The sequence below is a fragment of the Hyperoodon ampullatus genome, assembly GCF_949752795.1.
Source record: "Hyperoodon ampullatus genome assembly, chromosome: 16".
Taxonomy (NCBI): Eukaryota; Metazoa; Chordata; class Mammalia; order Artiodactyla; family Ziphiidae; genus Hyperoodon; species Hyperoodon ampullatus.
The window spans coordinates 52,348,245-52,363,078 of NC_136929.1; positions in this window are offsets into that span (position 1 = coordinate 52,348,245).

The window sequence follows — 14,834 nt, forward strand, 5'->3', positions numbered from 1 at the left end:
CGCCACCAGGAAAGCTCCAGACAGGAAGATTATTTGAGGAAACGTCAGAGCGCAGCTGAGCTGGGAGAGAGAGAGAGCTGAGCTCTCAGGTTTTCAAGTAGCAGATTAAAGCAATAAACCCAAAAATGAAAGAGTTAAGCCTTTAATCACTTACTGTGATGGAATACACAGGAGGCTAAATCTGGAGAAAGGAAAAACTCTCCTTTGTTTTATTTTTCCCCATGAAATGGCACAGCAGTCGAGGGTCAGGTGAATCAGAGCAGACATGGAGATTGTCTCACTGTGGAGAAAGACCTTAACACAAGTCTCCAACAATTTTATGGACCTTGAGGTCAGGGGAAGGGAGACAGGGAAAAGCCAGGACTGGAAAAATACTGGACACTGGGTCAGAATGGAGAAAGATGTCTTTAAAGTTCTTCCCTCTTCCCTTCATAAGGAGACCTCAGCAGAGGCACCTGAGGAAGGCCTACTGCCCAAGATAAAGAGATCTAAGAATGAAGGTGTCGGGCTAGAAATGCAAATATTCAAAGAGAATGGCCAGGGGCCAGAGTCCTCGGTTGCAACTCCCTCTAGGTCCCATAATGCATTGCCTTGCACCATGTCTGGGTGAAGAGGGCAGCCTGTTCAGAAAAGCCTTTGTAATTGCCTATGGTCAGGCCTAAAATAGCACACATGTGTTTTTAACCAGAAGCTGGACTCCTCAGAAGTAAATAGCTGAATATTTTCCATACTTGATGAAAAATTTCAGCTTAAAGATACAAGAAGCTCAGTGAGCCACAGCAAGATAAAGACAAAGAACACCGCAGATAGATACAGGCATGCCTCGTCTTATTTCAATTCACTTTATTGCACTTTGTAGATATTGTGTGGATTTTTTTACAGATTGGAGGTTTGTGGCAGCCCTGTGTCTAACCTGTCTATTGGCACCATTTTTCCAACAGCATGCTCACTTTGTGTCTCTGCATCACAATTTCATAATTCTCACAATATTTCAAACTTTTTCATTTTTATCTTTGTTATGGTGATCTGTGATCAGTGATCTTTGATGTTACTGTAATTGTTTCAGGGCACCATGAACAATACCCATACAGGATAGCAAATTTAATGGATAAGTGTGTGTGTTCTGACTGCTCCACCAACAGGCTCTTCCCCCATCTGTCTCCTTCTCTTTTGGCCTTCCTATTGCCTGAGACACAGCAATATTGAAATTAGGCCTCTAAGCGTTCAAGTGAAAGGAAGAGTCGCACATCTCTCAAAATGACTAAGCTTAGTGAGGAAGGCATGTCAAAAGCCAAGTTAGACTGAAAGCTAGGCCTCTTGTGCGAAACAGACAAGCTGTGGATGCAAAGGAAAAGTTTCTGAAGGAAATTAAAAGTGCTACCCCAGTGAACATACAAATGATAAGAAAGCAAAACAGCCTTATTCTCCTGATATGGAGAAACTTTTGGTGGTCTGGATAGAAGATCGAACCAGCTACAACATTCCCTTAAGACAAAGCCTAATCCAGAGCAATGCCCTAACTCTCTTTAATTCTATGAAGGCTGAGGGAGGTGTGGAAGCCACAGAAGAAAAGTTTGAAGTTAGCAGTGGTTGGTTCATGAGGTTGAAGAAAAAAAATATCTCCATAACACAAAAGTGCAAGGTGAATCATCAAGTCCTGATGTAGAAGCTGTAGCAAGTTATCCAGAAGATCTAGCTAAGATAATTAAGGTTACTGTACTAAACAACAGAGTCTCTATGTAGATGAAACAGCCTTCTATTGGAAGAAGATGCCATCTAGGACTTCTATAGCTAAAGAGGAAATGTCAATGCCTGGCTTCAAAGCTTCAAACTACAGGCTAACTCTCTCATTAGGAGCTAATGCAGCTGGTGAGTTTAAGTTGAAATCGAAGCTCATTTATCATTTTGAAAATCCTAGGGCCCTTAAGAATTATGCCAAATCTACTCTGCCTGTGCTCTACAAACTGAATGACAGAGACTGGACGACAGCACATCTATTGACAACATGATAGATATTTTAAGCCCATCATTGAGACTTACCGCTCAGAAAAAAAGATTCCTTTGAAAATATTACTGCTCATTGACAATGCATCTGACCACCCAAGAACTTTGATAAAGAGTTACAATGAAATTAATGTTTACATGCCTGACAACATCCATTCTGCAGCCCATGGATCAAGGAGTCATTTGGACTTTCAAGTACTATTATTTAAGAAATATATTTTGTATGGCTATAGCTGCCAGAGATAGTTATTCCTCTGATGGATCTCAGCAAAGTAAATTGAAAACCTTCTGGAACAGATTCGCCATTCTAAATGCCATTAAAAACTTTTGTGATTCATGGAAAGAGATCAAAATACCAACATTAACAGGAGTTTGGAAGAAGTTGATTCCAAACCTCATGGATGACTTTGAGGGGTTCAATACTTCAATGGAGGAAATAACTACAGATGTGGTAAAAATAGCAAGAGAACTAGAATTATAACTGGAACCTGAAGGTGGGACTGAATTGCTGCAATCTCATTATAAAACTTAAATGGATGAAGATGTTGCTTCCTATGGATGAGCAAAGAAAGTGGTTTCTTAAAATGGAAACTACTCCTGGTGAAGACGCTGTGAAGTTGGTTGAAATGACAACATAGTGTTTAAATTATTACATAAACTTAGTTGATAAAGCAGCAGCAGGGTCTGAGATGCTTGACTCCAATTTTGAAAGAAGTTCTACTGTGGGTCAAATGCTATCAAACAGCACTGCATGCTATAGAGAAATCGTTCATGAAAGGAAGAGTCAATCGATGCAGCAAGCTTCACTATGGTCTTATTTTAAGAAATTACCACGGGCACCCCAACCTTCAGTAACCACCATCCTGATCAGTCAGCAGCCACCAACACAGAAGCAAGACCCTCCACCAGCAAAAAGATTATGACTCACTGAAGGCTCAGATGATGGTTAGCAATTTTTAGCAATAAAGTATTTTTTAATTAAGGTATGTACACTGTTTTTTAGGCATAAAGCTATTGCACACTTAACAGACTAAAATATAGTGTAAATATAACTTTTACATGAACCGGGAAACCAAAAAATTCAAGTAACTCTCTTTACTGTGTTATTCACTTTATTGCAGTGGTCTGGAAACAAACCTGCAGTATCTCCGAGGTCTGCCTATATTTCATAGTCAAACCATTGAAAATCAAGGATAAAGAGAAAACTTTGAGAACGGCCAGAGAATAAAAGACCCGACAAACAGGGAAACAATAATACAAATGATGGCTGAGTTATCCTCAGATAAAAGGGTGGAGGCAAGGAAGAAAAAGAAGAATGGAGGCCAGAAGACAATGGAATCACATCTTTAAATACTGAAAAGAAAAGATGATCAACCCCAAATTTTGTATCAGGCAAAAATATCCTTCCAGAGTGAAGGAAGACATTTTCAGATAAAAGAAAGCTGAGAGAATTTGTAGCCAGCACCCTTACACTAAAAGAAACACCAGAAGGTGTTCCGTAGTCTTGGGAAATGATACCAGATGGAAACTTGGATCTATTAGAAGGAATGAAGAGCACTAGAATTGGTAAGTGGATAAACATGAAACACTCCTTTATTTTCTTCTCATAATTTCCTTAATAGAAAACTATTTCAGAACTTCCTTGTGGTCCAGTGGTTGAGAATCCACCTTCCAGTGCAGGGGATGCAAGTCTGATCCCTGGTCGGGGAACTAACATCCCACATGCCGCAGGGCAGCTAAGCCTGCACACCACAACTACTGAGCCCGAGTGCTGCAACTACTGAGCCCATGTGCTCTGGAGACTTCGTGCCACATCTAAGACCTGAGAAAGGAAGGAAGGAAGAAGGAAGGAAGGGAGGGAGGGAGGGAGGAAGGAAGGAAGAAAGAAAGAAAACTATTTCAAGCATAGTTGTACTGTGAGGTGGTATTTACAATTTATGTAGAAGTAGAAGAGATGGCAAAATAGAACAAAGGTTGGGAGAAAGGTAAATGGGATTATACTGTTGTAAGATTATTAAATTTGTCATGTGAGAATTAGGGAGTAGGAATTATCAGGTTTGAAGTAGTATATGAGGACTAAAAAGGGGGAAGTGTGTAGGAGTGACAAGTGGGACATGGGACTCCAGCACCTGACGATTACAGGCTCACCTAATACAAACTAAAGGTCTGACTCTTGTCCAGGATGTTTGGATTTTGCTGATTGTTCCTAAGAAGACTTGAGACAAAAAAAACAAAAACAAAAATCCTAGCTACTGATTAAATTACAGGCTATGGAATTTGAACCGTGGAGTAGAAATCTCTACCACCACCTCCTTAAGTCACACATACAGACCACAGCTTGCTGAGCTCAGGTAGGCATCCAGACCTGATTCCAGCTTTCAATTTACCACAATCTTCAATTTATCAGAACCTCCTTTCACATACTCTCTGAGATAAATAACAATAGAACTTAGTGTTTTATATTCTACTGTATATAGTCATGTATTCTATTGTTTATTACATATAAATATATATAACATGTAAAAATATATCTCCTAGTATGTTTTATTACAATGTATTAAAATTATGTACATGGTATGATATGTTATCTTCTAATATATTGTATATTATTGTATCAACTACTGTAAATCACAGCATTTTCTACCACAGGCTTGGGAGAAACAGGCCTGTAACAGACAATGAGCAGGGCATGGAGCATTCCCAGGAGTCAGCACAGCAGGAAAGGACAGAGAGGTTCTTCATCGATTCTTAGAAGCTAAGCCCTGGAGCTGGTCAATGTAACCTAGGAGGAATAACGTTATCACGATGACTAAACATTAACTCAAAATTTGAAGCAAAAATAAAAGAACTTGGGACTTCGCTAGTGGTCCAGTGGTTAGGACTCCATGCTCCCAAAGCAGGGGGCCTGGGTTCCACCCCTGGTCAGGAAACTAGGGCCTGCATGCTGCAACTAGGACCTGACGCAGCCAAATAAATAAATAAATATTTTAAAAAGAAAAGAAAAGAAAAGAACTTGCTCATCAAACACATAGAAGCAAAGAGGAGAATGGTGGTTTCCAGGGCCTGGGGGGAGGAGGCAACGAGGAGATGTTGACCAAAGCGTGCAAATTTCAGTTATCCAACATGAAGGAGTTCTGGAAATCTGCTGTACAACCCAAGGCCTGCGACCAGCAACACTGTAATGTATGCTTAAAATTTTGCTAAGGGGATAAACTTTATGTTAAGTGCTTTTACTACAAAAGGAAAACAACAAAAACTATACAACAATGACAACAACAAATAGAGATGAGGGGAAACTTTTGGAGGTGATAGATATTTATGGCATAGATTGTGGTGATGGTTTCACAGGTGTATACTTCCCTGCAAATACATCAAGTTGTACACATTAAGTATCTGAAGCTTTTTTTTTTTTTTTTTTTTTTGCGGTACACGGGCCTCTCACTGCTGTACCCTCTCCCGTTGCGGAGCACAGGCTCCGGACGCGCAGGCTCAGCGGCCATGGCTCACAGGCCCAGCCGCTCCGCGGCATGTGGGATCCTCCCGGACCAGGGCACGAACCCACGTCCTCTGCATCAGCAGGCGGACTCTCAACCACTGCGCCACCAGGGAAGCCCTATCTGCAGCTTTTGTATGTCAATCATTCCCCCCCAAAAAGGTTTAAAAACAAAAAACAAACAAAAAGAATAGTAGGCAAGGAGGATTGAAAGAAAGAGAGAAACAGAGAGAAAGAAAGAAAAAGAAAGAAAGGAAGGAAGGAAGGAAGGAAGGAAGAAAGAAAGAAAGAAAGAAAGAAAGAAAGAAAGAAAGAAAGAAAGAAAGAAAGAAAAAGAAAGGAAGGAAGGAAGGAAGGAAGAAAGAAAGAAAGAGAGAGAAAGAAAGAAAGAAAGAAAAAGAAAAAGTGTGCAATAGCCATGTACCCATCAGTCAGATTTGTCTCCTTTGTCTACCTGCTTCCCTCCCCACATCAACCTCATCACCTCTTCCTACCCCCTTCCTCACTCTGTTCTTCATTTATTCCACCAGTCTCTTTCTTGTCATTTCCGTGGGTTCCCCCAAATCATTGCTCTCAGCTCTCTATAAACCTTAAGTCTATCCTTCTCCGGGGCCAGGCATTATTTCTTAGAGCCTGGCAGGCACAAGTTTACAGTGGGACCCCTTCCAGAGAGACCATCCCATCCCACAAATATAAATCTGGCATCATGAAATAAAGATTTAGGTTTTAATCCCGCCCTTTTATTCTCTGTTCCTGACTACTTTGTAATTTGGGGCTGGTGAATTCTACTCACTGTATGTCCATGCCTTAATGTGTCTGTTGTTTTGATGGAGGAGAAAGCTACAAACATTTCATTAATAGCCCTTTTTGTTTGGCTGGCTCTTGAATCCCCTGGATGTCAGGATGCCAGTTAAAATAATTTCTGATGGCCTGAACCTGTTATCATTTCAGGCCTCAAGCCCAGACCTTTGCAAATCAGTCAATAGAGCAGGCAGCTTACTATTCTCAGTTTTTAAGCTTTCTTCGGCTGATACTGTCTGACTGAATTTTCTTTTGCTGGAGAGCATGAGATCAGTGTTGAGACATCTCACAATGGCTTTTCTTCATCATCCCCAGGTGTCTGGAGAATTGATTGGTAAACTCTGCCTGTGTCTGTTCCCCATTTCCATGCTTTCTATTGCTGCCTCTGACTGCAACTCATTCCCAGGACCAAAAAAGGGTGGGATGGGGGAGAGGGCAGGCAAGCATGTCCTTTCTAACTTATGCCTCTTTTTATTTTTCTTCTGTGCAGTGTGGGTACACCCACTCCTAACTCATTTTTAGCTTTTGGTCAATAATTCCCTGAAATATTTACAGAGCATCTTCTAGTCACAGACATTGGGCAGCAGCAAATCAGAGCTTGGCGTCTAGTGGGGAGGAAGGGCAAGACATTAAACAGAGTTCTTCAATTAACAATGTAATTACAATTGTGAGAAGTATCAGATGGGAAAGATGCTACGAGCTCATGCAAGTGATGACATAGCCCAGTCGGGAATGTCAGGGAGGGCTTCCATGAAGAAGTGACTTTGAGCTGAGTAGAAATTAAGGAGCAAAGTGGCTACAGGAGACAGAGGGAATCAGAGGGACAGGGCAAGAGGTGGAAAGGAATGTGGCCCTTGGAGGCCCTGAAATAAGGATCCAGGGTAGCAAGGGCGCAGGGAACAAGGGGAGAGTCACAAGATGAATGGGGCGAGGCAGGCAGGAGGCAGGTTCCGCACCGCCCAGCAGGCTATACTAATGATTTAGGGCTCTACCTGGAGTAATGCAATTTGAAACATTCCCAGTCATCTATATTGTCCATTTCAAAGTCAGCGCTGTAACCAAAGAAAACAAATCCAAGGCTATTGAGACGTTGCCCAATACCTAATGCCGTTGACAGTTCGTAGGGAACTGTAAATCCTCCAGGGACTTCCCTGGTGGCACAGTGGTTAAGAAGCCGCCTGCCAATGCAGGGGACACGGGCTCGAGCCCTGGTCCGGGAAGATCCCACATGCCGCGGAGCAGCTAAGCCCCGTGCACCACAACTACTGCGCCTGCGCTCTGGAGCCCGCGAGCCACAACTACTGAGCCTGTATGCCACAGCTACTGAAGCCTGAGCCTGAGTGCCTAGAGCCCACGCTCCGCAACAAGAGAGGCCACCGCAATGAGAAGCCCGCACAAGGCAATGAAGAGTAGCTCCCACTCGCCGCAACTACAGAAAGCCGGCGTGTAGCAACAAAGACCCAATACAGCCAAAAAATAATAATAATAAATAAATAAATAAATTTATTTTAATAAATAAATAAATCCTCCAGCACCTGCAGCTCTGAGGCTCTGCTGTCCTGCCCAGAATGTTCGAGGCTATATTACGTTAACTGAAACAGTGTAGTCGACTGCAGCCCTGCTGAACGGGCTGGGTCTGGTCCCACCATGACTGGGAATAAGGCTCTGCCTTCATGTCAGCAACACCCCTCAATAAGCCTCGATATCTAGTGCACAGCAGAACCAGTATAGTTAATAGCACAGTATTGAATACTGGAAATTTGCTAAGATAGTAGTTTCAGTTGCTCTTACCACAAACAAAACAAAACAAAAAGATAACTATGTGAGGAGATGATAAGTAAATAGGCTTGACTGCGGTAATCATTTCACTGTGTATATGCATATCAAATCATCACGTTGTACACCTTAAATACACACAATTTTTATCTTTAAAAATTAAGTTAACTTTTAAAAGGAGGTGTAAGTCTTCCACCTCCCATTGTGGGCACAAACAAGTGCCCTGGCTGTTGTTTATAAATAACGGGCAGCTGGGGGCACTGGACAGTCACACTCCACAGCTGAGCATCACTCCAAAGGGAGCTGACAGCTGACAGTGGGTGGTCCTCCCGGGGCAGTAGTGGGACTACCTCAGGCAGCCTGGCTTCTGAGCAGCATCCTGAACAAGTCACCTTGCTTCGGCAAAGAGGCTGTGGTTTCTCAGCCTCTCTTTCTACACCATGCCGTGTCTCCCCTTCTCTCTCTAGCCCTCTGTGTCTGTGTCAGATGTCTTCCATTCACTCCTTCGGATCCACTCTGCATCCTCCTCCACCCATCTCTGTGAACAGCAGTTCTTTCCCATGGAGACTACATCAACGAGGTCCCTTGCCCTCTGGTTTCCAGTTGAAGTCAGCCCTTGGGAAGCACCAGCAGGAAAGAAGAGAATGAGGGTGGGAATGTATTACTTCCACTCTCTTGTGTGGGTCACTGCAGACTAACTCTATGCTCAACCGAAGGGGACTCTCCATACAGCTGTTCTCACTGGTGCCAGGAACGGCTCCCTCCCGTGCTCCTTCATGCCTGGGGGTGGTGATATCTCCAGTGTTGTCCCCTTGGACACTGCACTGTCCTTTCTTGTTCTCCCTACACTCTACCCTCCTCTTCGTAAATAATACCTTTATTAAATTCCCAAGGCACCTAATTTAAGGTGCCATGCTTCCTTCTCGACCCCTGACCCATACAGCACCAGACACAGAGCATAGAAATCTCAGTGTTCTATCTTCATCCTTGGCCAGTGACTGCCTTTTGTTCTTTTGAGGCAGATTTTGATTCAGATTCCCTGACGACTGACCTGTGTAGGCCTTCAAACCAGCTGAAGAGACTTGGTAAGTGCGGAGTACAGAGATGAGTGGATGGCGCTTTGCTTCTCTCCTTCCCTGAAAGGCCCTGCCTAGTCTGCCTCCCTCTCCTCTGGCCACACTGGTCCCCTTGATGACCCCTGAACAGCAGGCATAACCCGCTTCAGGCTTCAGCATTTCTGTTCCCTCTGTCTGGACTATTCTTCCCCCAGAAATCCACATGGCTAGTTCCCTCACCAGCTTCAGATCTTTTCCTCAAATGTGACCTTTTCTATTAGACTTCCCTCCCTATTGAAAATAGCCCCCACCCCAACATCCTCCTCCCCGTCCCTGCTTTATGCATTTGTCACTTTCTAATGTACTCTATAAGCACTTATTTTATTGACCATACATATACACCCTCGCACAAATGCTCTATGAAATGCTCCATGAAGGCATGGATTTTTGTCTATTTTGCACAATTTTATGCCCAATAACCAGAACAGAATCTCATATGCTATTTTTTGAACAAGTAAAATCCTGGTTCCAAAGGGAGATGTGTAGAAGGGATTCCACACCAGTGACCATTTTTGTCCCCAAACTTCTGATCAGTCTCTGAGTGAGACCAGTTCTTGCCAACTGCCACCTGCAGTTAAGAGTCCACACCTCACCTACGACTTTCCGCAGAACAGAGAACATGAGCTGTGCTGTGTGGCAAGTCCAGTCACATCCAGTCTGGCTGCATACATGGGGAGCAGGTGACTCGCTCTTTCCTTTCGCCATTTCAGAAGCCGACGATGTGCTGGAACACTAAAGCGTCTCTTCATCTGGGACGCTGACCCTATTGATCCTGGAATGAAATAATCGGTTTGAGCAGGTAGAGCCATTCACACTCTGTTCATTTTGAAAGCTCCTACTACATGCTCGGCTTTGTACCTGAAACAGAAAGCAAAGCTGAATCAGATATGGTCCTTACCCTCTGGGGGCTCTAACATACCATGCCGGACCTCTACAAGGTGAAAGATGAAAGACTGTCTTCTCTAGTATGGAATCCACACACTTGATTTCGCCTCCTACAGGCAGTGCAACGTCACTAAATGCACAGAGAAACTTTCCATACCCAGGAGAACCAAGCCTTGACAAACCTGAATCCCCAGGCTCTGAGAAGTCAGAGACATGGTCCATTCCAACAACTGAGGTGCCGGGAGAGAAAGTCTAAAGTCGAGGTGAGTTACCGCCACATCCTGGGACTTGCAACAACCACAAACTCCTGGAGTCAGGAACAGAACCAAGATCTTTCCTCGGGATTGGTTCAAGATGGCAAAGTAGAAGGATGTGCTCTCACTCCCTCTTGCGAGAACACCAGAATCACAACTAACTGCTGAACAATCATGGACAGGAAGACATTGGAACTCACCAAAAAATATACCCCACATCCAAAGACAAAGGAGAACCCACAATGAGACGCTAGGAGGGGCACAATCACAATAAAATCAAATCCCATAACTGCTGGGTGGGTGACTCACAAACTGGAAAACACATATATACCACAGAAGTCCACCCACAGGAGTGAAGGTTCTGAGGCCCACGTCAGGCTTCCCAACCTGGGGGTCCAGCAACGGGAGGAGGAATTCCTAGAGAATCAGACTTTGAAGTCTAGCAGGATTTGATTGCAGGACTTCGACAGGAGTGGGGAACAGAGAGTCCACTCTTGGAGGGCACACACAAAGTAGTGTGCGCATCGGGACTCAGGGGAAGGAGCAGTGACCCCAGGGGAGACTGAACCAGACCTACATGCTAGTGTTGGACGGTCTCCTGCAGAGGTGGGGTGTGGCTGTGTCTCACCGTGAGGACAAGGACACTGGCAGCAGAAGTTCTGAGAAGTACTCCTTGGCATGAGTCCTCCCAGAGTTCACCATTAACCCCACAAAAGAGCCCGGGTAGGCTCCAATGTTGCGTTGCCTCAGGCCAAACAACCAACTGGGAGGGAACCCAGCTCCACCCATCAGCAGACAAGAAGATTAAAGTTTTACTGAACTCTGCCCATGAGAACAACAGCCAGCTCTACCCACCACCAGTCCCTCCCATCAGGAAACTTACACAAGCCTCTTAGACAGCCTCATCCATCAGAGGGCAGAGAGCAGAAGCAAGAAAAACTACAATCCTGCAGCCTGTGGAACAAACACCACATTCACAGAAAGATAGAGAAAATGAAAAGGCAGAGGGCCATGTACCAGATGAAGGAACAGATAAAACCCCAGAAAAACAAGTAAATAAATTGGAGATAGGCAAGCTTCCGGAAAAATAATTCAGAATAATGATAGTGAAGATGATTCCAATCTCCATTCGGAAAAAAGAATGGAGGCAAAGATTGAGAAGATGCAAGAAATGTTTAACAAAGATCTAGAAGAATTAAAGAACAAACAAACAGAGATGAACAATACAATAACTGAAACGAAAAATACACCAGAAGGAATCAACAGCAGAATAACTGAGGCAGAAGAATGGATAAGTAACCTGGAAGACAGAATGGTGGAATTCACTGCTGTGGAACAGAATAAAGAAAAAAGAATGAAAAGAAGTGAAGACAGCCTAAGAGACTTCTGGGACAACATTAAACACAACAACATTTGCATTATAAGGGTCCCAGAAGGAGAAGAGAGAGAGAAAGGACCTGAGAAAATATTTGAAGAGATTATAGTCAAAAACTTCCCTAACATGGGAAAGGAAATAGCCACCCAAGTCCAGGAAGCTCAGAGAGTCCCATACAGGATAAACTCAAGGAGAAACACACCGAGACACATAGTAATCAAAATGACAAAAATTAAAGACAAAGAAAAATTATTGAAAGCAACAAGGGAAAAATGACAAATAACATACAAGGGAACTCCCATAAGGTTAACAGCTGATTTCTCAGCAGAAACTCTACAAGCCAGAAGGGAGTGGCATGATATACTTAAAGTGATGAAAGGAAAGAACCTACAACCAAGATTACTCTACCAGGCAAGGATCTCATTCAGATTTGATAGAGAAATCAAAAGCTTTACACACAAGCAAAAGCTAAGAGAATTCAGCACCACCAAACCAGCTCTACAACAAATGCTAAAGGAACTTCTCTAAGTGGGAAACACAAGAGAACAAAAGGACCTACAAAAAAAAACCCAAAACAATTATGAAAATGATAATAGGAACATACATATAGATAATTACCTTAAATGTGAATGGATTAAATGCTCCAACCAAAAGACACAGGCTTGCTGAATGGATACAAAAACAAGACCCATATACACGCTGTCTACAAGAGACCCACTTCAGACCTAGGGACACATACAGACTGAAAGTGAGGGGATGGAAAAAGTTATTCCATGCAAATGGAAACCAAAAGAAAGCTGGAGTAGCAATATTCATATCAGATAAAATAGACTTTAAAATAAATAATGTTACAAGAGACAAGGAAGGACAGACACTACATAATGATCAAGGGATCAATCCAAGAAGAAGATATGACAATTATAAATATATATGCACCCAACATAGGAGCACCTCAGTACATAAGGCAACTGCTAACAGCTATAGAAGAGGAAATCGACAGTAGCACAGTAATAGTGGGGGACTTTAACACCTCACTTACACTAATGGACAGATCATCCAAACAGAAAATTAATAAGGAAACACAAGCTTTAAATGCCACAATAGACCAGTTAGATTTAATTGATATTTATAGGACATTCCATCCAAAAACAGCAGATTACACTTTCTTCTCAAGAGCACATGGAACATTCTCCAGGATAGATCACATCTTGGGTCACAAATCAAGCCTCAGTAAATTTAAGAAAATTGAAATCATATCAAGCATCTTTTCTGACCACAATGCTATGAGATTAGAAATCAATTACAGGGACCTATATACACTGCCAAATGTAAAACCGATAGCTAGAGGGAAGCAGCCACATAGCATAGGGAGATCAGCTCAGTGCTTTGTGACCACCTACAGGAGTGGGATTGGGAGGGTGGGAGGGAGGGACATGCAAGAAGGAAGGGTTATGGGGAAATATGTATATGCATAGCTGATTCACTTTGTTATAAAGCAGAAACTAACACACCATTGTAAAGCAATTATACTCCAATAAAATGCTTAAAAAAAGAAAGAAATCAATTACAGGGGGAAAAATGTAAAAAACACAAACACATGGAGGCTAAACAATACGTTACTAAATAACCAAGAGATCACTGAAAGAAATCAAAGAGGAAATCAAAAAATACCTAGAGACAAATGACAATGAAAACATGACCATCCAAAACTTATGGGATACAGCAAAAGCAGTTCTAAGAGGGAAGTTTACAGTTATACAAGCCTACCTCAAGAAACAGAAAAATCTCAAATAAACAATATAACCTTACACCTAAAGGAACTAGAGAAAGAAAAACAAACAAAACCCAAAGTTAGCAGAAGGAAAGAAATCATAAAGATCAGAGCAGAAATAAATGAAATAGAAACAAAGAAAACAATAGCAAAGATAATAAAACTAAAAGCTGGTTCTTTGAGAAGATAAACAAAATTGATAGACCATTGGCCAGACTCATCAAGAAAAAGAGGGAGAGGACTCAAATCAATAAAATTAGAATTGAAAAAGGAGAACTTACAACAGACACTGCAGAAATACAAAGCATCCTAAGAGACTACTACAAACAAACCTATGCCAGTAAAATGGACAACCTGGAAGAAATGGACAAATTCTTAGAAAGGTATAACCTTCCAAGACTGAACCAGGAAGATATAGAAAATATGAACAGATCAATCACAAGTAATGAAATTGAAACTGTGATTAAAAATCTTCCAACAAACAAAAGTCCAGCACCAGATGGCTTCACAGGTGAATTCTATCAAACATTTAGAGAAGAGCTAACTCCCTTCCTTCTCAAACTCTTCCAAAAAATTGCAGAGGAAGGACCACTCCCAAACTCATTCTATGAGGCCACCATCACCGTGATACCAAAACCAGAAAAAGATAATACAAAAAAAGAAAATTACAGACCAATATCACTGATGAACATAGATGCAAAAATGCTCGACAAAATACTAGCAAACAGAATCCAACACATTAAAAGGATCATACACCATGATCAAGTGGGATTTATCCCAGGGATACAAGGATTCTTCAATACATGCACATCAATCAATGTGATTCACCATATTAACAAATTGAAGAAGAAAAACCATATGATCATCTCAATAGATGCAGAAAAAGCTTTTGACAAAATTTGACACCAATTTATGATAAAAACTCTCCAGAAAGTGGACCTAGAGGGAACCTACCTCAACATAATAAAGGCCATATACGACAAACACACAGCAAACATCATTCTCAATGGTGAAAAACTGAAACCATTTCCTCTAAGATCAGGAACAAGACAAGGATATCCACTCTCACCACTATTATTCAACATAGTTTTGGAAGTCCTAGCCATGGCAATCAGAGAAGAAAAAGAAATTAAAGAACACAAATTAGAAAAGAAGAAGTAAAACTGTCCCTGTTTGCAGATGACATGATACTATACATAGAGAATCCTAAAGATGCCACCAGAAAACTATTAGAGCTTATCAATGAATTTGGTAAAGTTGCAGGATACAAAATGAATGCACAGAAATCTCTTGCATTCCTATACACTATTGATGAAAAATCTGAAAGAGAAATTAAGGAAACACTCCCATTTACCATTGC